The 26,096-nt window shown below is 35.1% G+C and overlaps 1 protein-coding gene and 1 long non-coding RNA gene across 2 annotated transcripts in view; one reads left to right on the top strand and one right to left on the bottom strand.

Moving 5' to 3' along the window:
• LOC149776339 (uncharacterized) overlaps nt 1–3,928 on the top strand; it is a 13,997-nt gene extending 10,069 nt beyond the window's left edge. The window contains exon 3 of the long non-coding RNA XR_016416300.1: nt 3,473–3,928. This is a non-coding gene — a long non-coding RNA (uncharacterized LOC149776339). The remainder of the gene's footprint in view (nt 1–3,472) is intronic.
• LOC149776338 (transmembrane protein 198-like) overlaps nt 1–26,096 on the bottom strand; it is a 102,441-nt gene that overhangs the window by 58,346 nt on the left and 17,999 nt on the right. The window lies entirely within an intron of this gene.

Below are 26,096 nucleotides of genomic sequence, written 5' to 3'. Positions count from 1 at the left end.
AATGACTAGATAATAGAACAATGGAGGAATTATTGAATTAAAAAGGCTGACAGGCACAATTCAAATGCCGCTGACATTTTCATTAGCATTATGGAACTAGCATACAGTGTCACTAAATTTGCAATATGACATTCAAAACTTTTATAACCACCTCAACCTAAGCCATTTTCAATCTGCAGGCAATTTAAATCACATCCGATAAGCTTTAATGTGTAATAACTGTACAGTAAGATTTATCTACAAAATTATCCTCCAGCTGACTAGATCCAGTCTGAGCTTCTACAGCTGTGTGTTGTTTAGTGGTTTAGAAAACAGAAATTAAGTGATAATACTATTAACTACACTCCATGTACTGGTCAACATACCAGTCTCCTATGTTATAATGCAATTTGAATCATGATTCCAGATTTAATATGGTGAACCCCATGACCAAAATCGTACCAATGTATGACATTCAAATGTATAACAATATGTTATTGTTTCTGTTGGGTTTCATGCCATTTTTCAGCACTGGATAGGCTATACATTGTGCCCAGTGTAACTGGCAAGGAAGAACCCAGGAAGAACCACTGAATCAGGGAAGCTACAGGCAAGGTTTCTCACATACACAGGCTGAGCCTGAGACTCGGTAAATGCAAGTAGTTTAGACCACTCTGCCACCCATGACCTCTATATAATGAGTTGAAAGAAAACAATATGAAACTAAAGAGTTCATCTTTATTCCCTTTTCAAAACAGTTATTGAACAAATTTTGCTCTTTCCCACTAAACCATGATTTGGTATATAATGCTATACACGCTAAACCATGCTTGGCATATGATGATATTCACACTATACCACAGTTTTAGATATAAAGCTATTCCCACTATACCACAGTTTTAGATATAAAGCTATTCCCACTATACCACAGTTTGGTATATAATGCTATTCCCACTGTACCAAAGTTTGGTATATAGTGGTATTCCCCCATCACCACGGGTTGGTATATAATGCTATTCACACTATACCACACTAGAGTGGCTTGGTATTTAGTGCTATATCAGTGTATCATGGTATAATATATAAAACATTTTCTGCCCACATCGTGGCTTGGTACATAATGCAGCCAGTGGTTACAGACACCAAATATCTCATAATGAGGGAAAGCTCAAATAGCTTCCTCAAAAGTCAAGATTTTTTTTTCAAAAAGTACAACTGTACATACTTAACACTTTGGGGCATTTAATAAAACTGGATGCATAAAATATATGGTAAATCCAAGAAAATTCGGACAGAACAGAAAATGAGCAGTTTAGATTCACCAGTTGCCTAATAATGCTTCACAATGAAGATCACAGCGGATATGCATAATGAAAGAGGTAACTTCAAATGATGATTGGTCTGGCTTTTTGAGTGCATAATTTAAGTATGGCATTAGTTATTAAATGGATTCTGGTCACAAGTGGAAAACTTTGGACAGCAGTCATGTTAGTTCAGACAGAGCAATTATGGGTAGGGTCTATTCTAATTGTTTTTGTGTGCCAAAATGATCTCAAAATAAAGAGTAAAAACATGATATTTTCCCTGCCTTTCTTGTAAATATAGCAACAGATATTTTTATTTAATATGCCATCTTAGAATGAATTTAACAATAAATTTCAAAACAGATGCGTGGAGATTACAGCTTAAATAACTTTGCATGTAATTTGATTTATGCATAGTCCTTTAATTTGCTTTCAGTTTCAATAATTTATTTTCTTCTCTCTTCTTTTTTCTCTCTATCTTTTCTTCAATTTTTCTTTCTGTTTAAGCCACTTGTATACTTTTCCCCTCAATAACCTCAGCACTTGTCAGTAGCCTATGAGATGTGATGCTTTTGTGGCTTGCTGTCAGATTTAAATGCATTGCCTAATTCCAGTTGATACTTGGCAACTCTGCTGTTCCTGTCCCCACTGCTGTGGCTAATATCTCAATATCTCCAGAAAGTATCAGATTTAAAAGAAATTGGGTGTCATCTACTGGTATGTCCTGTCATTGTTTATGTGATGGTGTTACTGATGGTTGTAATAGATCATGAACTGCGGTGGTCAATTCATTGATTGCTGCTTCATTTGATCAGGAGTTGCTGATTTGTCCACTAGTTGTATTAATTCTGTATCCATTGTTGAATGTCCTAGCTGTGGATTTCTGTTTTCATTTATCAATTGTGGTTTATGATCCTTAACGTGTCTGAACATGACAATTTTTCTCTACTGAGACTGAAACATCTGTTGGCTCTGATGGCAAAAATACAGTATCTGGAACTGCACTTGCATTTAATGAATAGATTCTGGATGCTGAAAAACCAGAGCAGATATTTTGTTTTTGTTGTTCTAGGGTTTAACGCCATTTTTCAGCACAAGACAGGCTTTACTTGGCAACCAGTATAACTGGTGGAGGAAGAACCCTGGAAAACCCAGGGAAAAACCACCAACCCACGCTAGCCAAGCCTTGGACTCGAATCCACACAGACAGAGGTGAGATGGCAGTGATCTGGAATGGTGAGTGCTTTATACCACTCGGCCACTCCGGGCCCCTGCAGATATTTTGAGGAATGAAACTAGATTCCCAAGCTTTTGCAAAGAGTTTGGGAAACATCCAAATATTAATAATGTTCATACATGTATTATGTTCAGACAAAAATTCAGAGCACACATTGTTGTAAGCTTCACTGAATGGTGCCAATATGGACCTCTCTAGAGGTTGCAGGTAATGGGTTCAATGAAGGAGGAAGCTACAATGTGGATATTTTCTTGTTGGGCACACTCTAACAAGCCAAGAGTTTCATGGGATCCAGTAGAAGCAACTGACGTCGTCTCTAAGGACCACAGGTTTGGAGGAAGACATGCTGAAACCAGCGCATGCCCAACTCATCATCCATCCAATTGTTTGCTGGAAAAGCCCAAACAAGTGTTTAAAGGGGCTTCAGCAGCATTAAAATCTTGAATTGTATTCCTCGTATTCCCCTCTATAACATGCATAGGGGGCATTTTTTCACCAGTGGAGTTAACACATGCCATAATTGTGATACTCGATTGGCTATCATTTGTTTTCCCAATGATATCTTTTGTCCCCTTTCTGGAAACAATGTTCTGGTACCATGAGCAAATTGCCTCTCGGTTTCATCGCAATTCCAAATTGACTCTGGTGTGTTGTGAATGATTAAGGTGTTGATGATTTCTGTGAGCTCTCTAAAATACTTAGATATAACTGTACTATTCACCATTCTAGCTCTTGCAGCCCCTAATTTCTCATGTTTATTTATTGAAAGCTCTGGATAATGATGTTTGAGGCTGCTGAACCTGTCCTATCCAGTCTTCAAAGGAGTTTTAATTTTCATTCTTTGACACAGTTGCCCAGTTTTTAAAAGGAGACATTTTCTTGATACCCCCATACCCTGTTGTGCAGCTAATGTCACTGTATTTATGATACTTTTTTCTATGTCTGCCAGCAGGACAGGTTTCCGTCCAGGAGTAGCATCTAATACTGTCCTTCCACTAAACTTAGCCTCTAATGTGGATCTGGGGATGCAGAATGTGACATGGCCTGTCTTATGGATATTACACCAGATGTTACGGCTTCATCTGCATCAGCCATTTTTTGTTCTTTTCATATTAAGATATTTTCTTCTAAAATCATTGATGGAAATTAATAGTAAACTATTCAATTGTATTTATATCTTTGGAGTGAAAAAATTCAAAGATTTTCTAAAGAGACTCTTTCACCTCCATTTTATACATTTTGATATTTCCTGTTCTTTATTTCCCCCAAAAATAAAATCAATCTTTGCACTTTTTCTCTTCACCTTTATATGTGTTCCTTTATTATTATCTATTTTCATCTGAATATTGTTTCTCTTTTCCTTTTTGTTCCACCTGGGTATTTAGTAGATCTTTCATGCCTGTCTGATTAAATCCTCCTTCAAATAAATTCAGGTCAGGTATGATTGGACAAGCAAGATGTCAGTAATAGCTGTACATAAGAGGTAATGGGATGCTCTTACCTGTCACGAATTTAGTATGTACTCTGGTACAAGGTCAAATTTTTGGTGTCACTGAATTCAGGAAGCTGATTGGCAAGGTGTATTCAAAGCAAGAGAGTAAGTACTTTTCGGAAGTAAATGCTCATTGGATGAAATTCTTTTAATGAGAAGGAAGCTTTATTCATATGGGTAACAGCGCATGAGCATGAATGATAAACAAGAAATGAAGCATTCATCTTTAACAGAATTTCTCCAAATTCACCACCAGGTCCAAATTTTCCCTGATTGATCCTATAATGCTGTCAATTTAGAAGAAGTGTCAGGAGTAATTTCTACCTGACAGTTCTCTTGTTGGGACAAATAATGGGTAAATAGGCAATTATGCAAGCCTTGACATATGGCTGTCAACCTGATTGGTCAGCATTTTAAGTAGGTCTCTAATAAGCTGTCGTTGATTGATACTTTATTGTCAATAAATCAATTGCCTTGTAACGTAAAATTTAGTTCAATGGAATATCTGAATGTCACTTTGCTCCTTAACTGACAACAAATATTATTGTTCATTTTAACTTAAAATCTATTTTTAAAAAATGTAATCAAGGTCTGAACTAATTTTATTGATGTGATTACCAAATACAACTTTACGTTCTAAAACACATTAAAAAAGAAACATTGGGATTTGCAAAACTTTAGTATAGTCTCTGTTGAGATTAATTAGATGTACTAGAACCCTTAACAAGCCATAATATTTTGTATCCAAAACTAACGCCAAAAAAGAACTTGGTATATAATCCTAATCACCAGGTATGTAAGCCTAATTACCAGGTATGTAATGCTAATCACCATGTATGTAATCTTAATCACCAGGTATACAATCCTAATCACCAGGTATATAATCCTAATCACCAGAAATATAACAAGAGTCCCATGAAAGGATTGGTGTTCTACTGGGTAAAAAGAATTTACAGGAATTGAACAACTCCATTTCTTTGCTTTTGCTGTTCACTGATGAAACAATCTATGATATTCTTTACAGATTTTCAAATTGGCTGCTGTGGTGGACATACTGGATATTAGATTGCCAACCTTTTCATTTTATGACAATGTTGACACCATTAGAAGTCTTTGGAGAGTAGTTATCTAAAGATTTTCAAGACTGCCACCATGGCAGCCATATTTGATGTACTTTTGGTACCATTTCATTGAGGACAAATTAGGTATCATAAGATGTCTTTTGGTGAAAACCCGATACTTATAGAGATAATGATATTCTCAAGACAGCCACCATGGTGGCCATATAGAGGTTATACATTTTGATTTAGGAGTTAGAAGACACCATAAGAATTCCTCCAATGAACACCTTATGACTTTCCCTTTAAACACCTTATGACTTTCCCTTTAATAAGAGTAGTTAAAACAAGATTTTCAAGCTGAACACCATGATGGCCATGCAGGACTTCAGGGCAGCAACATTTAAATTTGTTGATCTTTTGGTGTAAAGTTCATATCAATATGGATTGCTGTATGAGCAGTTATAAAAAGAGTTTCAAGGCTGCTGTGGCAGTCATAATATATGTAAGATTTGCATCCTTTTCATTAAGAATATCATAATAAATCTTTAAACAAAGGTCTCATGTTTATATCCATTGAGGAGGAGCAGCAATAAGATTATCAAGATGGCTGCTGTGTGGTGGCCATACTGCATGTCACATCAACACCATATTCATTTAAGACCAACTGGCCATCCTCTTTTGGTGAAAACTCCACACCAATATAACTTTCTGTCCAGGCCAAGTAACAGTACGATTTTCAAGATGGCCACCACAAATATTCAACAACATATTAGCACAGTTTTCATTAAGGACCGACTAGACACCATAAGAAGTGTTTCAGCGAAAACATTAAGTTGATATGACCATCTATTGTGGTGGAGTAAAGATAACACTATTTTCAAGATGGCTGCTGTGGTGGCCACATCAGATATCAGATTGGAATTAAGTAGACATCATAAGAAGTCTTTAAGTAAAAGCTCCATCCTGTCAAGAACCTCTATTTAAGAGGAGCAGCAATAAAGAGATCTCAAAGACAGTCACTCTGGCAGCCACAATGGATTTGCAGGAGCACCATTTTCATCCAGGACCACCTTGGCCATGGGATAAATGTTTGAGTGAAGTCGTGGCAATCTTCCATGTAGTGAGGGAGGAGAAGTGATAACAAACTGGTGCTGACAGATGGACAATTAATAGACAACAGACCAGACCATAAAATGTCCTGGCCTACAACTTTAACTATCATTGATATCAACTTCCCTCAATATACTCATGATGCAAATCAATCACATATATGATAAAGGCTTTCTTATCTTACCTCTCCATTGCATTTTCTTACACCAGCTGAGGCAATACAAGGCAATTTTCACAGACTTGGTGTGAGTTTGGGCCAATCTCAGAATTCTATCTACAGTCAAGAGTTCACTCTGATAGGTATGGGAGGAATTAGTTCCATCTGCTTATAGTTAGGATAAATAAATGCAAATAGCTGGTTAATTAAAATCATGGGGTGAACATGAACTCCCTAGTTATACCGTATATACTCTTTTATAAGATAAGTCAAACTGCAAACTGTACAGACGCAGATGCGGTGTCACATAATATGTTGGTAGATCAGGGTCTATGCAGTTTGTAAGGAGTAATCAGTAGAAGAAACAACAAAGACCCTGATCTGCAGACACATTATGCTATGGCAGATCAGTATACATGTTTGAATTTGGACTCATAGGCAAGTGTAGATGGTGCATATGCCTGTCTTATTCATATAGGACTCTACTGGACAAGACATTCTCAAGCTGTAACCACAAAATGCATTGTAAGAAATGCAGAAAAGACTACAGACACTATTAACTGACTGAAAATTGCATATTTTAACAAAATCTTGCAATTAAATTTACATTATGAAAAATATATATATTTACATGTAACCTTTTGTAACACACAACTGTTCATTGAATTAATTCTATTAATAACCAATACTTGTGCATTATTTTGAATTTTGAAAATTAACAAGCCAATATATTTCCTGAAAGTGAAACCTACCATATATACTTATTTATAAGTCCAGTCCAAATGCAAAACTGCACAGACCCAGATCTGCTGTTGTATAAAGTGCTGACAGATCTGGGTCTGTGCAGTATGATGGGAGTAATCAGTAGAGCAAACAACATAGACCCAGATCTGCAGGTACATTATGCTATGGCAGATCAGGATCTTTTTTTTGTTGCATTTTTACTTGCCTTATAAGCCAGCAAATATGGTAGTCAATTCATCATAATGCAGAAGATGCATTATTGTAAAGACAAATAGGCCAGACCACCTTCATGGGATGCATCTCAGTCAAAACAGTTGACTCCACAAGTCACCTAGTTCTTATGGTATGCATCCTCCAGTATGTAACATTATTATACTCATTATTGGTCTGTGCACTTTGTTCACAGTAATCAGTACAACAAACAGCATAGACCCTGATCTGCAGGTGCTATGCTACAGCAGGTCAGGATCTTTGTTCTTTGCAGTCAGACTCGACTTATAAGTGAGCAATACGGTAAACTAGGAAATGTTTTTGCATGTCAGTCTTGCAACCAGAAGCATGTGTGTTCAAATAATGCCATTAAATAAGTGGGGGTCAGCTTCATAGGCAAGACACTGTAGTCACCTTAGTACAGAGGTGGGCAAACTTTCCAGCGCAAGTGCCGCATACACAAATTTACACCTTGTTGCAGGCCGCACAGTTCATTAAGTAAAATAATTAATATTTGAAATAGCAAAAACAAAAGGTTTTTCTAAATAACATCTAATTAATATTCAGTTGTTAATATGTTGTTAATATTTGAAAACTTAAAACTTAAACTTCAAAAGAAGCACATTTATTTAAAACTTAAACTTCAAAAGAAGCACATTTATTTGATAAACAGAGTAACATAAACAGAGTCAGTGCGAATGATGACTTGTTCCTAGGCCGCATGAAAACCCTTGGCAGGCTGCATGAAAGCCCTTGGTGGGCCACATGCAGCCCGTGGGCCATAGTTTGCCCACCCCTGCCTTAGTATGATATAACCTCCAATTGTTGATGTGACATAAAACATGCACAAAAACTACGACAACTTTCAACACTAGTACCACTATCACTACTACTACTACTACTATACTCTGAGCCATATTTTAAAATAGTATACTCATACCTATCTACTACTACTACAAAACTGAGCACATTTTTAAAATGTCAAAACAAACAAGTGTGTTTTGGCTGTCACTGGATATTTATGTGAAAACATAATGTTACTTTTCAAAATTAAAGTATTTCTTCTTGAACACATTGCCGTTGTGATTATATCAGAGTGATGTTCACATGGAGAAAATCTTGAACTTTTTAAAACAGCTAGATTTTTTTCAAATCCAAAAATTGTACTTTGAGTATTTTATCCTTGTTTGTATTTATCTTTGTTCTGTATGCCTAACCTTAACTGGAACTATATAGCCACAAAAGTACTGGTGTTCTGTCATGTCTCTTATATATATACACGCATACAAACATTCATACATTTGCTATCTGTCCATCTCACAGATGCCCATCTGTGTGCCAACTCACACAAATGCATGCACAGGCACACTCCCACGTGTGATGCAAGATCTTATCAAAGGAATCACCCATGTAACTAATCAATGAAGAGCCTTAACTCGGGCTTGTTATCTTCTGAGTCAATGAGAGATGACACTGTTTGGTTATTCTTTAATACACCAGCCCGGTCTTTAACCAGAAGTCCAGGCTATTTAGGTACAAATATGTATTTTCTCATGGGAATTTGGTTCTTTCAGGGGGGAGGGTGTTTCCCCCCCCCATTCTTCCTCCACCATTAATACTGGCCACCATGTATAGCCTATTGTGTGCTGACAAATGGCATTAAACCCTACAACAACAACAACAACAACAAATATGTACTCTATTACATTTGTAAACTTTGAGCACAATTTGCTCACCAGTTCTGGGGGAAAACAGTCTCACACATGCATGAATGCATGCAGCAGACAGAACCTGTATATACAGACAAACTTATCTCAAAAGACCACTGCTATGACAGACCACCTGTCCTGAGTGACCAGATTCCTAATACACAGATATATTCATTTTATCACATAGTCGGTTCACTAAATTGCCTACAGTGTGTGCAGTTTCATATTTTTGATATTATACATGTGAATATGTTACTTTATGTGATTCTGATTAGTCCAAATAAGCCAGTGAAATTGTTGTGCAGTATTCTCTTTAATGACTGGCTTCGATCATGGGAAAACATTTTTAAACCTGCCTTATGGAATTCTTAGTTTTCACTGAATATTTTTGGCTGCCATTTTTCAATTCAACTCACGAAAGGAAATTGGGGGAAAAAAATGGTCTCGTCTGTTTCAATATTGCCAATTTACCCCCTACTGGGGTTTGTTATGTCATGCATAATATATAACATGAAAAATGGCAAAAAAGCCAAGACAAGGGTGGGTGTGGGGATGGATGGGTCGTGCATCTGTAGCATGGAATCCCCCCCTATATACAAGCTTGGTTTAAATGTGAACTTACAGAAGTAAATAAACTCACCTTTGTTCACAGAAGAATGTAGACATAAACTGGTCTCCCCAAATGACAGAACTAACCATCCAAAGCATATTTACACAGTAAATATGTGATGCAAGTCCGACTCAAAAAGAGAGCAAGTCCGACTCAAAAAGATATTTCTTTACATCTTCTCTACACTCTAATCTTCCAAATCAAATGCTGCAAATATCCGGTCATAAATACATTACAGTAAATATGTGTATTTCTGCATCTTCTTTTCACACAAATATTACAACAATGTAATGTTTAGTTGTGATGTGGAATTTCAAACACTGCCACTGCATTGTGTAGGCCAATTTAAACTGGTAATGTGCACATATCAACTAATGTGACATCACATGCATTGGACATGTTTTGTCTTTTGTAAATGTTCTGTTTATTTGCATGGACACTTATTCTTTGATTTATAATTATCAAAAATGTATAATATATATTTTACTACATGTATTTCAACTTTGTTTGGGGCTATATTTACGCACAAGAAATGAGAGGTACAGAGTCTGTCAGAAAGAACAAAATTATTTGCTTTTTCTTTCTATCTAAATAATTTCTACTGAAGTAAAACTGTGATAAAAAGAATCTCAAATGGGTAATGATGTAAGGCTTGCAAAAGCTGGACATTATTCAATTTGTTTCTTAAATTCAATATTAAATCATTACCCAAATATACAAATGACACCCAAATATACAAATCTAGCCATCCAAATGAAGCTGATGCTACCATCCAAGGTGTAGAGAGGTGCATTTCTGATGTGAAATCATGGATGACTTGTAACAAGCTGCAGATGAATGATGATAAAACTGAGGCCATTCTGATCACAACACAAAGACTTTCTTATTCACATCCTTTACCTCAAACAATAAATATCAGCAACACCAATATTAAATTCACACAATCAGTACGAAACCTAGGTGTTACTATGGACAGTACTCTCACACTGCACCAACATGTCATGAACATATGCAAGGCTGCATATCTTGAGCTGAGACGCATCAGCTCAATTCGCAAATATCTTTCAGTTCATGCCACTAAAACACTTGTGTGTTCATTAGTACTTTCAAGACTGGACTATTGTAACTCAATTCTGTCTGGTTCATCTCAATATCTACTCCTGAAATTTCAAAAAGTTCAAAACACAGCTGCTCGGATCATACTTAGAGTACCACGATCAGAGCACACCTCCCCTGCTGCTCTGTACCCTACACTGGCTATCCATTCGATCCAGAATCAAACACAAAATTTGTTCTCTGTGCTACATTTTACTGTCGGATTCTAGTCCAACATACCTATCTGACCTCACCCATGTGTACACACCAGCAAGATAATTACGCTCCTCTTCTGACAATCGTATACTCATTATTCCTACTGTGAAAATAAAGTCATATGGAAAGCGTTCTTTTGCATACCAGGGCCCAGCAATGTGGAATGAATTGCCCACTAAACTTAGACACAAAGACACAGTGATCACATTCAAGAGGGCTCTCAAAACTCACTTATTTCGACTGCAAGAACAAACTTTAAAAGACCTAATAATGTTTCCTACCTGAAATATTCTCAGCATGTTTTTTTATTTTTTAATGTTTTTCTAATTTCATCTTGTATGTTTTTGTAATAATATTATTATGTTTCTTATCTTATAGGTGTTGTCTAATGTTGTAAAGCGCTTAGAGCTTCTAAAGATTAGGCGCTATACAAAGTCCTCATTATTATTATTATTATTATACAGTGTCATGATCTGTCATAAGAGGCCACCTATCTTATAAGACAACATTTTTTGGCAGAAAGGGTGGTCTTCAAGACAGGTTCTACTGTACTAATATTTCATGAGGAAGTTATTGAATTTATTGCATTTTTAGTCAGAAATTATTGGGTATATAGTTTAAAAACATAAAAAACAATTTAAAAAAGAACCAACAATAAAACTTGATGTATGTAAGACAAGACACGTTAACCATGTTAAATGACACATTCTATCCTTAATCAATCATTGATCATGCTTGTGCAATGTGATTTAACACCTTAATTTATATGTCTACTCATAAATGAAATAAAAGAAACATAACATTTATAATATTTTTACAGTTTTCATTTATAAATGACTTTATCTATTTCTAAAATTCTTTATTTTAATCACTTGTTGACTTTTACAAGACTTCAATTATGAAAAGTAAATCTTGTAACAGATTTGATATAAATTACCTGTGAGGATTGGCTGCTTATAAAAATAAAGACCCAGAGTCTGTCCAAAGGACACATAATTTTTATGCATACATGCTTTATAGAATACTCATTTTAATACAGTCTGCAAAAGAAACTAAACACAAAAATAGTAGTGGATAAAACATAAATCAAAACCATTATAACAAGGGAGATGTGCTTGTCTGACATCACTAAAACCGTTAATTCAGTTTGTCCTCAAGAACCTGAATGAGTCTGTGGTCCTGTGATAATTGAATTCTGGTCCATAGATAAAAATTAAAAGTGAGTGATAACAAGTCTGAAGGTTGGATTTTCCTTTTAATACAATCTATATTTACAAACACATTATGTAGGTCAATATGATCCAGTTACAGCTTATTTTTATCCTATAACACCTGATAGTAATAATCCATCATCTTCAATAACCAAAGGCAAAACAGAAAAACTAAATTTCAGTCAGTGTTAGGTGCTATCCATGCAGAGATCTAAGAACAGGTGTACCATATATAGGTCATATATAATATAGAAGGGTCCTAAGTGTATATTTAAAGGGCTAAATCTCAATTAGTGTCTACATATATCACAAACCAGTCAACCAGCATACTGCTATATTAAAGGACTGCTGCCATTTAAACCACAATTTGACAGTGCTTTATCAAACAAGTCAAAATAAATATTTCAGCTCTAATTAATTTATTGTACACTCTTCTTGACTTTTTTAATTTCTTAATTTTTGTTGTCCCACACTATAATTAATTTATTGTTCCTTGCCTGGACTTAATCACTTCCTCACCCTGAGTTCTGATAAGGTTGCAATGCAATATCAAGAAAACATAAATGTAAACCTAGAAGATAATTTCAAATTTGTTCCCAACTTCCCGTAAATCTCCATTCGAGGAAACTCTAATGGGACAGCAGTTCTGGGTGCATGCAATTTTTAGTTGGACTCCTCTTCTAAGCAAGTATATACAGTAAAATCTGATTAGTATTATTATGTACATACATGTACTATACTTTGCTCATCTTTAGCGTGTTTAATTTGCTGTATGTCTTTTACCATGACAGGATTCAGTTTGCAAGACGTGTCTCTGTTAAATATATCTGATAATTTCATTAAAACTGTGATCTTCACAATGTTGTTTTCTACTGTTATATATGTGTAATATCATGTATTATTCGGTTTCCATTCAATGTATTAATGCCTCAGGCACTGATTGCTAAAGTAAGATGATAAAAAGAAGACTGAAGAAAAACAACTTTTAATAATGACAAGACCATATCAAGGACTTAACTCCTGCAATTTTCACGTGGAATTCATGCGAAATGCAAGAGCTTTTTTTACATTACCAGTCAACAACTCCCATGATTTCGTAATTTTATAAAAATAACTCTCAATGAATACGGTGTAGTTTTGATCTTGAGATGGAGAAAACAGTGATGTTCATTTACAGTTAACAATTTTGTTTAATGGTTGTAAGTAAACTGAACAACGTCATTTATACATGAAGATAATGAGCATTTATAAGCCCAAAATTATCTTAATGATGACGTGGAATTTCAAAAATTAAACTCATTCCTAGTCTCATCATTATAACTGTGCAAAACAGATTATTCCCTACTTAAGTTATCATACAGAACAAAACCAGATGACAGAAATCAGGGACTGTAACTATTATAATTATATTATGCAGCACTGAAAATTAAATTAATTCTTTAAAGGTCTTATTAATATACAGTGGCATTCCAGATCTGGTTAAAATTAACCAGCCCCATGTAAAGTAATGTGGCAGAAACTGAAGTCGGAAGGATTAGAAAAAATGGCCTGCAATTCTTCTAAATAAAATAATGTGTATGTGTTTGTGTATTTTTTTGTTGATTTTTAACGTTGCTTTAACAATTTTTAAGTCATATTGCTACGATGTCTGCAGTGTGGCAGTTTATAGTAATGTCTAGCACTGCGGCATCATGCTGCAGACATGTGGCATTATGTCCCACCCAGTCACATTATCCTGACACCTGGCCAATCAGTCCTACCAAGCCAAAACTGGTCGATGAAATCCAACAATCTTTGATAAAGTAAAGCTGCGAAATATAGTCAGAAGGACAGTAAATAAAGGGCCATAACCCCTCTAAGTGATTACACAGACATATGGAAATAGAATTCGTCTGAGATCTAATCACTATAGCTGCATATTAAACTATTTGAAATCCAACTAATTTCAGTATAGTTATCTTGCCAAGAAAACAAAATGGTGATGGCCAAAAGGATAGATGAATGGACAAGATTGATAAAGGTGGGCTGGGAAGATATTCTTTTTACTTCTACAGAAATTATTTGAATTTCAGTGGGTAAAATAGCAATTCCGATTGGGGCTAAGCTTAACGAGGAGGCTTGTTACCTTTTGGAATTCAGGGGTTTAATGATAGTTCCCTCACAGAATTAAGCAGTCTATGTTTCTGCAGGAAGGCAAGAAGTTCTTGACTACAGGAGCAGAAAGTGTTTGCCAGTTTCAAATCATCAGGAACAGAGGATCTGGAAGAGATCTGTGTCAGGAGAAGGACAAAGGGAATTCTTTGATGTGTAGAGAGCTTGGATGGAAAGGCATAAAGCTACTGCCTCCATTGCACACATTTATATTTATTTATGTAAGTTTTTAGTTATTGTTAAATTTCATTTTTTAAATTCATACTTCAATTTTCCTCGAGTTCAGAAATAAAAAGTGCAGACATATAATTCATACTGAGTTCAAGTTTGGTATATAACATCATGTGTCCTAAAGATTTCATACATTTTTTTTTCTTCTGAATACGAATCCTGAGAAATTCATTTCTGTCTTAAATGATTTGTATAAAGCATACTGAAGATGATTTTTCCTATGTCTGGAAATCTGAGTCAAGGAATTGCTACTTACCAAATTAACCTGGTTAGGACATAGAGTGAAGTGGATTAATTCTGTTATGTGCACAGTGGGAGAATAATGTTATCAGAGAAGTCTAATTATGTCATGTCCTCAGCAAGAATGTGAGAACACTAGAAAAGACAAATTATGATCAATAGGATTGTATGTCAGTGAGTTTGCATATTAGGCAACTTATATTAGCTAGTACTGTTGATATTGATAGACAAGATCTGATGCAAAAAAGAGTGGGAATATTAGTTGATCCCAGGAGATAACATATCTGGTATGCATTTAGGTTGTGTGCTATATTTTATCTTTTCAAGGGAAAGAAAATAGCTCTATATACCAGTTCTGAGAAAAAGTGAATTATTCAGGTCATTTTTGTTTATGAAATTGATTAAATTGTATTAATTCACATACAGGGGCTCATGTTATTCTATTCTATATCTCTGATCAGTTCCCTGTTATTCCATCCCTTGATTTCATATTTTATGTTATTAAGTACTTGATTCAGGCAATAACACCACAGTCGAACATATCCTAGATAATGATAACCAAAACAGACACTACGGAACAACAACCTTAACTAAATTACACAGAAATTAATGGACTTCACTCCTGTCCAAAACATGTTAGTTTGCCAATTAGCAAACAATTCTCAACACAGAAAAATCATTTCTCAGTATACCTTACACAAAGCATGAAATCTTTATGATACATGATTTCGATTACACATATATCAACTAAATCCAAACTTTTTCATATAATACAGTAGTCATATAGCATTTGAGACAAAATAATGCAAGCAATTAACTTCTGAACTCAAGGAAAAATGAAGCATGAATTTAAAATGAATAAATTTATCAAACAATTACAAGCTTACATCAATGAACAAACACTGTATTTAATCAAAACTAACCTTGTGCTTTATTCAAGATACGCATCTCCCTATAAAGTCCAAGCTCCATCCTTCCAGGTCACTCACTTTCCGACACATGTCCTTGACAATTTAACAAGAAATCTTTTATTTATCAGAGTTAAATTCTTGTTCACCTCAGAAACTTAGACTGATTAATTTCACAAGAAGAATTTCTTAAAAGCCTGAATTCCATCTGGGAATACACATCCCCTCTTTTAGCTTATCCAACCATGATTGCGTCTTTACCTGCTAAAACTTTTATCAATTCCACTTAATTCAGAATAATTCTCTCAAACTGCCTTTTATTAATAACTATTCTGGCAAATATCATTTCATGACACCAGTTTAAAATGGTCCAAGGCTTCCTAAATTTTTCCCTAGTTTGTCTCAACTCTTGACATTTAACACTATTCACCTTGCATTAACATTGCACTCAATCTTTCTCTAACCATTAACCAAGCAAGTGCTACTTAAAATTTGATTCATGCTTCCAAACAGGGGAGGTTAATTGTTACAAGTTGCTGAGCTATATCATGCCTGGCCAACAGACCAATTTGAATGGTTATGTGTCACACTGACCATAACAGAATGTACTGTGAAATAATCTACAAAATAATGCACCATTACAGCCAACAAGATGGAACAAGCATATTGTATAATCAATTGTCTTAGGCAAATAATGAATTAACCTAATTATCAAGAAAATCTGTCCAGAAGTATAGGATATGCAGTAAAAGCCAATGAAAAAATATTAAGCAAAACCTCAATGCTACTTTTCTATTGATGTGACCTTGACCCCAAAAGTCAAAAGGGCAGTTAATGAGTTACATAATGATTTGTTATTCATTCCAAGCATCTACACATCCATCAAGAGATTTATGAAATATAAGCAAATCAAAAAGCATTAACCAAAACTTTAACACAAATTTATTAAGTCTGACCATGACACCCAAGGTCACTGGGGTGAGTATGACTGTTGCAGTATTAATTAACTTCATAATAATTCATCCAAAGTACAAAAATAAACATCAAGGAGTTTAGGACACTTTTGCAAATAAAGAAAAGAAATTTTGATAACCAAATCTGTAGTGCAAAGTTTCTGACTGTGACCTTGAGCCTAAGGTCAAAAGGATGAGTGAGCATGTTACAGAATGAACTGTCTCAGATTCATTGTGATTCATATGAAGCATAATGAGAATACATCTTGAGTTTAGATGGAATTTTCCAAACTTGTACATTTATGAAAATTTAACAATACAGAATATCTCCAGATACGGTATCATTTTTTTTATATATATCTGATAATGAAATACCATGGCTTTTAAAGAATGTAACAGTTGCAAATCTGTATTCCATTTATCCCTATGCCTTGTTGTCTGAATATAAATGACTACAAATTGACATCCCACATAATTCTTTGAAAAACAAATTGTCTATCCAACATTAACAAGGATTTCACCATGCAAGCAAAAAAATTACCTCTTTCAGCTATACAATGTACAACTTATTTTCATTCAAACAACTTTGCTTTATCCAACTATCATTCAAAGAAATTGTAATTCTGGCCATACCTCACTCTACTGGTGGCATCTGTCAATCAACTTTAAGACCAAAGAGATTCCAAAGGAGGAATAACTAATTTGATTGCAGGTGACCTCAGCTACAACAGATACAAGTCATTATGCAATGAATGGATGGGATTTACCATCTATACTCACTGGTCCAACTGCAAACAACATAGACCATGATGTGATATTACATAATGCACCAACAAATCAGGGTCTATGTCATTTTACTGATCACTGCATTGACTCTAATCTGTTGGCACATTATGCAACAGCATATTGGGATCTGCACAGTTTGCAGTTTATGAGTATATACAGTACTACAAAACATACCAATAAATAACTATAGCTTTCTGTAACTTCAAAATATTTTACCATACACCAGTACTTCTAAGTCTTGTCCCAATCACTGGAAAACTTATCAAGAAAGGTTGTTTTGTTACAAGATATGTTGGTGTGGCTGATGGGGGTGGGGGTGGGTGGGTGTTGAACTGTCAAACAAGTCATTCAATCTTCCCTCAATTTTTGGACAGGCTGTTAACTAATCTGGATGATTTTACTGAACGATTTGCATTTATATCTGAGCCAATACTCATCTTTTGAACATTAATGTATCAGTGAATTTTAAGTCCTGAAGGTAATAATTTATACCAGTAACATAAACAGTATTAAATTATACGTTATGTATTAATGAGACTAAACTATAATGTACAAAACATAATTAATATAAGGCAAAAAAATATGATTCCTATTGAACTGGTTTTAAAATTAGAGCAGGTATGTTTTAGGAAGGTGTTTTTTTAATAAACATTATGTATATTATAATGATTAATAATGATTAGTATATATAATGTACTAAATACTTCAGGTACTTGGCTAAACTGGCCCCATTTGATACACAATTCAATTTCAGGAATATTTTAAAATTTTTAAATTTAAAAAAATGTTTTATGTTTATTTCATTAAACAATTTACACACAAACATACATGTATGTATGTATGTGTGTGTATATATATATATATATATATATATGCTTCAAGTACTGGGTTCAATTAGATACACAAATCAAATTTGGGATTGTTTTAAAATAATTTTTTTAAGCTGTGGGTAGAGGGAGTGCTAAGGTTAGCACAAAATACAGGAACAGACAGCCTACCAGAAACACACATTGGTTTTTGTACCTAATGTATTAATGAGATTAGACTATACTGCATTGTACAGCAGAGTAATTTATTTTTAACATCTATACACTAGTAAGTAGACAGATGCATTTCCTCTAATCAACAATCTGTTGCACATCTTATTATTATCTATGCAGTCTACCTTTTATCAAGACAAAATCTGTCTCCATGGAAGCCATACTGAATAATCCATGTCAGACTGTATCAGACAATAAACCTGTCAGACTCAATGAGCAAATTATACAGATTGAAATCTGAGATCAGTCATTTGATATACCATATGGACTTGCTTGCATGTCCAACTGCACACATCACGAACACTGATCTGCCATAGCATAATGTGCCTGCAGATCAGGGCTTCTGTTCTTTGTTCTACTGATTATCCCTAAAGCTACATAGAACCAGATCTGCCAGCACATTATGCAACAACAGATCTGGGTCTGTGCAGTTGTTTGTTTTTTTGCAGTTGGACCAACTTATAAGTGAGTGGTACTTCTAACAGCTATGCCACCAGAACAGTACATTTACCTTTTCTTAATACATCTGTCTGGACTACAAGGTTTTCCTGGATAATTATTTGTGTCACTTTGTGCTCCAAATTATTGTATCTATGGCAATATCTCAAGCAAAGGATGCCATAGAATACTTCAAGGAAATGTCAGTTTACATGCAAGGTGTAGGAAGAAGAGTACATTATGGAACAGTTTTGCAAATCAAGAGTTAAGTTGACCATGCCAGCTTTCTGATTTCTCTGCAAATTTTATCAGTTACATGCATTCTTTGGGTCTTAGGCCTAAGTACATGCATCACTACTGATATAATGGTATAGGGCCCAAAGTGGCTAAGTGGTCCAAGGCACCAATGCCATTAAGGATCACTGACAACTCACCTCTGTCTGCATGGGTTTGAGTCTCAATTGAGTCTGTACGAGTATGTGAGAGAGCCTGCCAGTAGCATCCTGTGATTTGGTGGTTATTTGCAGGGTTTTCGCCAGATTCTTCTTCCGCCAAATATACTGGCTGCTATGTATAACCAATCATGTGTAAGGATATGATACATATACTGATACAGTGGTAACGATGTGATACAAATGCTGACACAGTTAATGATACAATACATATCCTGATACAGTGGTAATGATACATATAAATACTGACACAGTTAATGATACAATACATATCCTGATACAGTGGTAATGATGTGATACAAATACTGACACAGCTAATGACACAATACATATCCTGATACAGTGGTAATGATATGATACATATCAGGCAAAGAAGTATGTTTCCTATTCCACTGGTTTCAAAATTAGGGGGCAGGTCATTATTTTCATGGGGAAAAAAGTGCTAGGGTCGGCAATGAGAAACAAGGAGAGTCAGCTGACCAGAAACACACATTTTTTGCTTCACAATATTGTGTTCCAATTTTACTATTATGACCTATTCCTATATGCCATATAATCAATTTAAGATGAGCTTCACTCTGACAGTATATTCAATTACATTTTAACAAATGCCATCCAGCTTTTGAATAAATACACAGCCCTTTTCTTTGCCAAATTTTAAATACGTTATGCATATCACATGATAAAACTTGAGAAAATACACTAAAAATTAAATTATTGGGCCAATCCAATATCCTTCTCTACTTATGTCAAAAAGTTTACAAAATTACATAATCTCCTTCTCTACTTGTGTCATAAAGTTTAACCAATTACAGTATATCCTTCTCTACTTGTGTCATAAAGTTTAACCAATTACAGTATATCCTTCTCTACTTGTGTTGAAACATTAAAAAAATTACATAATATCCTTTTTTGTTTAGTGTCTGCATTGGCAATGAGGCATGGTCATCAGTACAACTCTACTGATTCCACCAAGAAGTTTAAATCGTTTCCACCCTGTGGTTTGATTCAGACTGCCTGTCAGAACTGCTCAAGATGGCACTGTCTGGGTTAAATATTGTTTCAATGTCAGTAAGATTATTCACATGAAGCACAAACAGGTACATTATACCATCACACCCTTTGCAACTTTAAACCTAATCTGCAGGCATCTTTGTTCTAATAAAACCATAATCAATTAACATCTTTGATCCTGTCCAAATTACTTTTGATTATTCATAGTACAGACTCTAATCCACCTTGCCAACTTCAAGCACTGAAGCAGAGCATAACTTGCTGAGGGATTCAAAGTAATGTTTATTCTTTAGTTGCCCAACCATAATCAATTTTTGCTTTATTCCTATCTAAATCACTTCTGCTGACACAGCATAATCCACCTCCACAAACTTCAAAACAATGACGTCAGCTGACATGCTAATAGGATCAGCGGGTGAAATTAGCAACTGCATTGTCTTGCCTTGCTTAAGCTAGTTCACGGTCACATGATCACAGGCAGTATTACCACAAAGCTACTATAATGGTGTCAGAATATGAAAACATGGGAGAAAAAAAAATATTTTTTTCCACTAATAACTTTGCATACATGGGACACTGCAGTGAGTGATGGGAGGGACAAAAGACACCATTTAACTTGGGAGAAAAGCCCTCTGGTGTGGGAGAATCACATGTATGAACTGCACAGACCCAGATTTGCCATTGCAAAATGTGCATGCAGATCTGGGTCTATGCAGTTTGCAAGGTTTGTTTGGTTTGGTTTGATTTGTAAGGTTTAATGCCATTTTTCAGCACATTATAGGCTATATTATAAACCACTGCCCCACTGGAGGCTAATGGCAGGCTTTCTCTTACACCCTCAATGGTTTAGCCTAGACATGAACCATCACGAACAGAGCTGGACCACTCAGCCACCCTTGGACCCAGTTTGTTAGGAGAAATCAGATGAACAAACAACACAGATCCTGATCTGCCAGCACATTATGCTACTTGCCACACAGAATCATTTACTACTGAACAGTCATTTATTCTTTATTCTTGGCTCTACATTTTGAAGGGGTCTATTGTAGCTCAGTTGGAAGGGTGTGTGTTTATGTGATTTGCATTGTTAACATAGCTTTAACAATTTTTCAGTCATATCGCTACGATGTCTGCAGTGTGACAGTTTATAGTGATGTCTAGCACTGTGGCATCATGCCGCAGACATGTAGCATGATGTCCCACCCAGTCACATTATCCTGACACCAGGCCAACCAGTCCTAACACTAACCTCAATGCTGAGCGCCAAGCAAGGAAGCTATCAGTACCATTTTTGTAAGTCTTTGGTATGACTCGACCAGAGATCAAACCCACCACCTCCCGCATCCGACGCGGACGCTCTAACCACTAGGCCACCGAAGCGGTCCAGTTGGAAGGGTACTGGACTCCTAAACCCAAGGGATGCAGGTACAATACCCACCTATCATGTCGGGCTGGGTCAGCGGCTTCAATGTGTTCTTTGGAAAGGCATTTAGGTCCAATTTCCTGGACATGATATAACCAATATGTTAAAAGTGCCATTAAGACTAAATACATGAAAACATAATAATTTTGAACTGAAAAAAGAAATAATACAGAATGTAAGGTACATTCTGTCTCAGCAATTAATACTGCCTAGAATCCATGTTGTGGTAATTGGTTATGTTTGGGTAATTGGTTATGTTTGGCAACTGCTACAGACTCTCTAATTGACTTGAGGCAGTAATGATAAATCTGCAATTTCCCAGGAACTATGTTCCTAATACTATTAACTCAGCTTTAAATGATTTTTATCCTCCCAAATGTCCAAATATCCTACTGTTTATAGCCTGTATGGTTTCCAGACTGGTATCTGTACTTTAGTCCATTGTGTTTGGCTGGAATGATACTACACATACATAAAAACAACCAGAACCCTACAATATGTTACATCAATTCACATTCCAAAGTAATGTGTCATCAACAAACCCTGTCTTCTGCATGAATGCCTTTCTTGCAAATTTCAGATTGATCCCAAATCACATTTTCTTCCCAGCTGGTGACAACTTTGTGATCTGTAACACTTTCATAGAAACAAATTAAACAGCAATAGGTTCTACATCTTCTTCCAGTTCTTTTCAAATTACTTTTAATCCAGTTTTGCTCATGTGATGCTTGAACATTGAACAAGAGCCTCAAGGCTCCAGGTTCCCTAATATGGCTCATTTGGCTAAGAGCCAAATGCAAGAGAATTGAAATTTCTTCCAATGCTGTTAACTGCATTAATACTTATCTTATGAAAATAACTGTTTCAAAGTTCGTCAAGATTCTTTTTCTTGATAGCACATTAACCTTATTGGTGGTTGTTGTTGCTGTGGGTTTAACAACATTTCTCAACACATTACAGGCTATACATGGCAGCCAGTTCATCTGGTGGAGGAAGAATCCAGGAACATTCTGGGAAGAACTACCGGAGCCCAATGGAAGTTTCTGGCAAGCTTTCTCATATGCCCACATTGGTCGGGCCCAAGACATGAACCCACAAGAACAGAGGTGAAATAGCAGTGTTCAGTAAAGGCAAATTCCTTTGGGTTAGGGTTAGCCCTAACCCCCTAACATGGTTCTCCATTAACATTATTAGTCCAGTATTGGTAAGGTCTTTATGCCTGGACACATTCTGTCAAAGGTGGTCAAATTCTGTTAATATTTAAACTACACTGAGCAATGGCCATATGTTGATGGTGGATTGGCATCATTTCTATAATGGTGAAAAGCCTTTAAGCTAAGACACTTTCTGAAATTTTAAAGTCTTGATTGTTTTTGCAGTGTTATATTGATAAGCATATAGCCCTTTACTGTGGGCATTACCTACTAACAAAAAATCCCAAACTTTCTAGCTTAATGCATTTGTCTATGAAAGAATTTAAAGCTAAACTGAAAGAAAAGCTTCTTCTTATTCAAAATTGTAAAAATTACAGCTACAGTGTTAAACTGAAGCTAAAGAATAACAGGTCTTTAAAAAATGGGATCTTGTAGCAGAGTTTTTTTCCACTCACAAAGAAATACATGCAGCAAAAGAAATTAAATTCTAACCCTGATTTGATTTAGCTTTTTACTGTTACTGTTTAACCAACATGATTTTTTTATATATTACCTTCACGCTTTTTTTTAGGTTTATCACCCATTTATTTATAAAATAATAAAAACTTTTCTTTACCTAACTACTGATCATTCAATTACTCTTTGCATATTTGACATACTAATTATTTGCATATGTTATGTACTAATTATTTGCATATGTTATGTACTAATTATTTTTCCAGGCAAGTCTTCTAAGAATTCCAGCAAGAATTTTTTTTTCTGGTGCATCATCAACAAGGGCACAGAAATCCATCACCACCATAAATATATCACTGAATTAATGTCAGCAACTTTAAAATAAACCAAGAAAAGCTACACTGAAACCAACATGCTTGTATAAAAATACTATTAAAGATCACTATACAAATAAAACAAGGGATGCACAAATGAAACGGACAAATTTCAGCTGAAACAAAGAAAATATGAATGAAACAAGCAAACTTCGTATGAAATAAATTGTATTTAAACAGTAAGATCAATATTCACACAAGACAAATGAGGCACAAACAAAACAGACAAATATATCCAGAAACAAACTACATTTGATCATTTGACCATTGTGTTTCATTCATTTTTCAGTAGTGTTTGCACATGGGTTTGTATATGTATGGGGACATTTCTGTTATTACTTTGTACAATTTAACGTTAGCTTAACCAACTTGTGTTTGTTTATTTCATGAAAGTACCATTTACTTTGTTTGACAGTTGCATTTTTCATTGGTATGGTTTTTTGTTTCTGTTGACATTTGTCTGTTTTGTTTGTGTCCCATTTTTCATTGGTATGGTTTTTCGTTTCTGTTGACATTTGTCTGTTTTGTTTGTGTCCCATTTTTCATTGGTATGGTTTTTCATTTCTGTTGACATTTGTCTGTTTTGTTTGTGTCCCATTTTTCATTGGTATGGTTTTTCGTTTCTGTTGACATTTGTCTGTTTTGTTTGTGTCCCATTTATTTTGTGAGCATTAACCTTATTGTTTAAGACTATTTCATTTGGCATTTGCTTGTTTCATCGGTATGTTGTTTGTTTCTGCAGATATTTGTCTGTTTTGATTGTGCCTTGTTTATTTAATTTGAATATTGATCTTTCTGATTAAATACTGTTTTTTTTTTCATTTGGCATTTATTTGTTTTATTGGTATCTTGTTTGTTTCAGCTGACATTTGTCGGTTTTGTTTGTGCCTCATTTGTTTTATCTGAGTAATGATTTTATTGTGAGATTTATTACTATTATTATTTTGCAAGCATGTTTGTTTTATTGTAGGTTTTCTTGGTTTATTTTAAATTTACTTACATTATTTCAGTTATATAATTTGTCAGCAATGGCTTCCATACAAGGGGAAAAATTACTGCTGATTCCATAATATCCACATAAATTTTATGTAATAAGTAATTCATTTACTATGCATCTACATCTGGATTTAATCAAAAAGCAAACAGTAGTACTTTAAAATTATCTGGCTACAAGATAAATAAAAGCAATTTTAGGGCTCCCACCAAGCAAAGCTTTGTTGTAGGCGAGCAAAAGTATCAAAGTTTCTCTGAAGTTTATACCCCAGACCTACTGTATTCTCTAGATGTGCTAATTGACAGATGGAGTTCTGCGGAATATCTTGATTATAAGCATCTATAAAAGGCTGGCAGAAATGTATTTATCCAAGTACAAAACATACATTTCATAATCTACTCTAAATACGCTAACTCAGCTGAATTTTATCTTATATAATATTATATATAAAAAAATGTTAACCTAAAGCCACACAATAAACTGCTTTACAACTTAATATTGTATTGTGTTTGGTCTTAATACAAAAAAACCTGTCCTGAAAGACCATTGCTGTAAGAGATCACCTGTCTTCAGAGACCATCTTCTTAATAGCCAGATTTACTGGTTATATAGTGTTGTGACCTGTCATGAGACCCCTATCTGTAAGGACCATACTTTTCTGGCAAAAGGTGTGGTTCTTCAAGAAAGGTTCTACTGTACAAAGTATACTATATCATAATTAATGATCAATGGAAATTTCAGATGTCTCATGAATTTGTGAATTAATGTTATACTGTCAAAGCCCTGTCAATCTCTCCCACGCATTCTCTATCCCATGCCTTCAAATTCAGTATGGTAATTGTAAGGCATACTATTGTATTCCTGACTGCACATATAATGCTGGCCTGGCTGGGTACTGAACTTTTGGTCTTTGGGTTGCAAGTCTAATGGTCTACCAACTGCTGCCAAATTCAATTTGTCATTGTCAAGCAAATAACCAAATGCATCTGGGACAGGCAAGTAATATACTATCTGAATGAAAGTGGCTGTCACATAATTAAATTCTGTGATCAAGTAATACAGGGATACCTGTCAAATAATTCACATTATTCATTTCATGCAAAATTCTCCAACTCAGACAATACATAATTACCTGGTGATAATGGGAATTAGCAAATATGATTGCCATACACAAGAGTTGGTACTGTGATTAAAATCCAAAGTGTCAACACCTGTCAGACTATGACTACTGAGCCATGCCCCCAGGATTTTCTTTACCACCAGAAACATAGCCACCACCCCCTTCAGAAAACTGAAACTATTTGGATTTCCAATCTATGTGCATCTCCAAGGCATAAGAAAGATACT

Source organism: Sinohyriopsis cumingii, chromosome 18 (genome assembly GCF_028554795.1).
Source record: "Sinohyriopsis cumingii isolate HCF-2022 chromosome 18, ASM2855479v2, whole genome shotgun sequence".
In the NCBI taxonomy this organism is placed as follows: domain Eukaryota; kingdom Metazoa; phylum Mollusca; class Bivalvia; order Unionida; family Unionidae; genus Sinohyriopsis; species Sinohyriopsis cumingii.
This window is presented reverse-complemented; position numbering and strand designations above follow the sequence as displayed.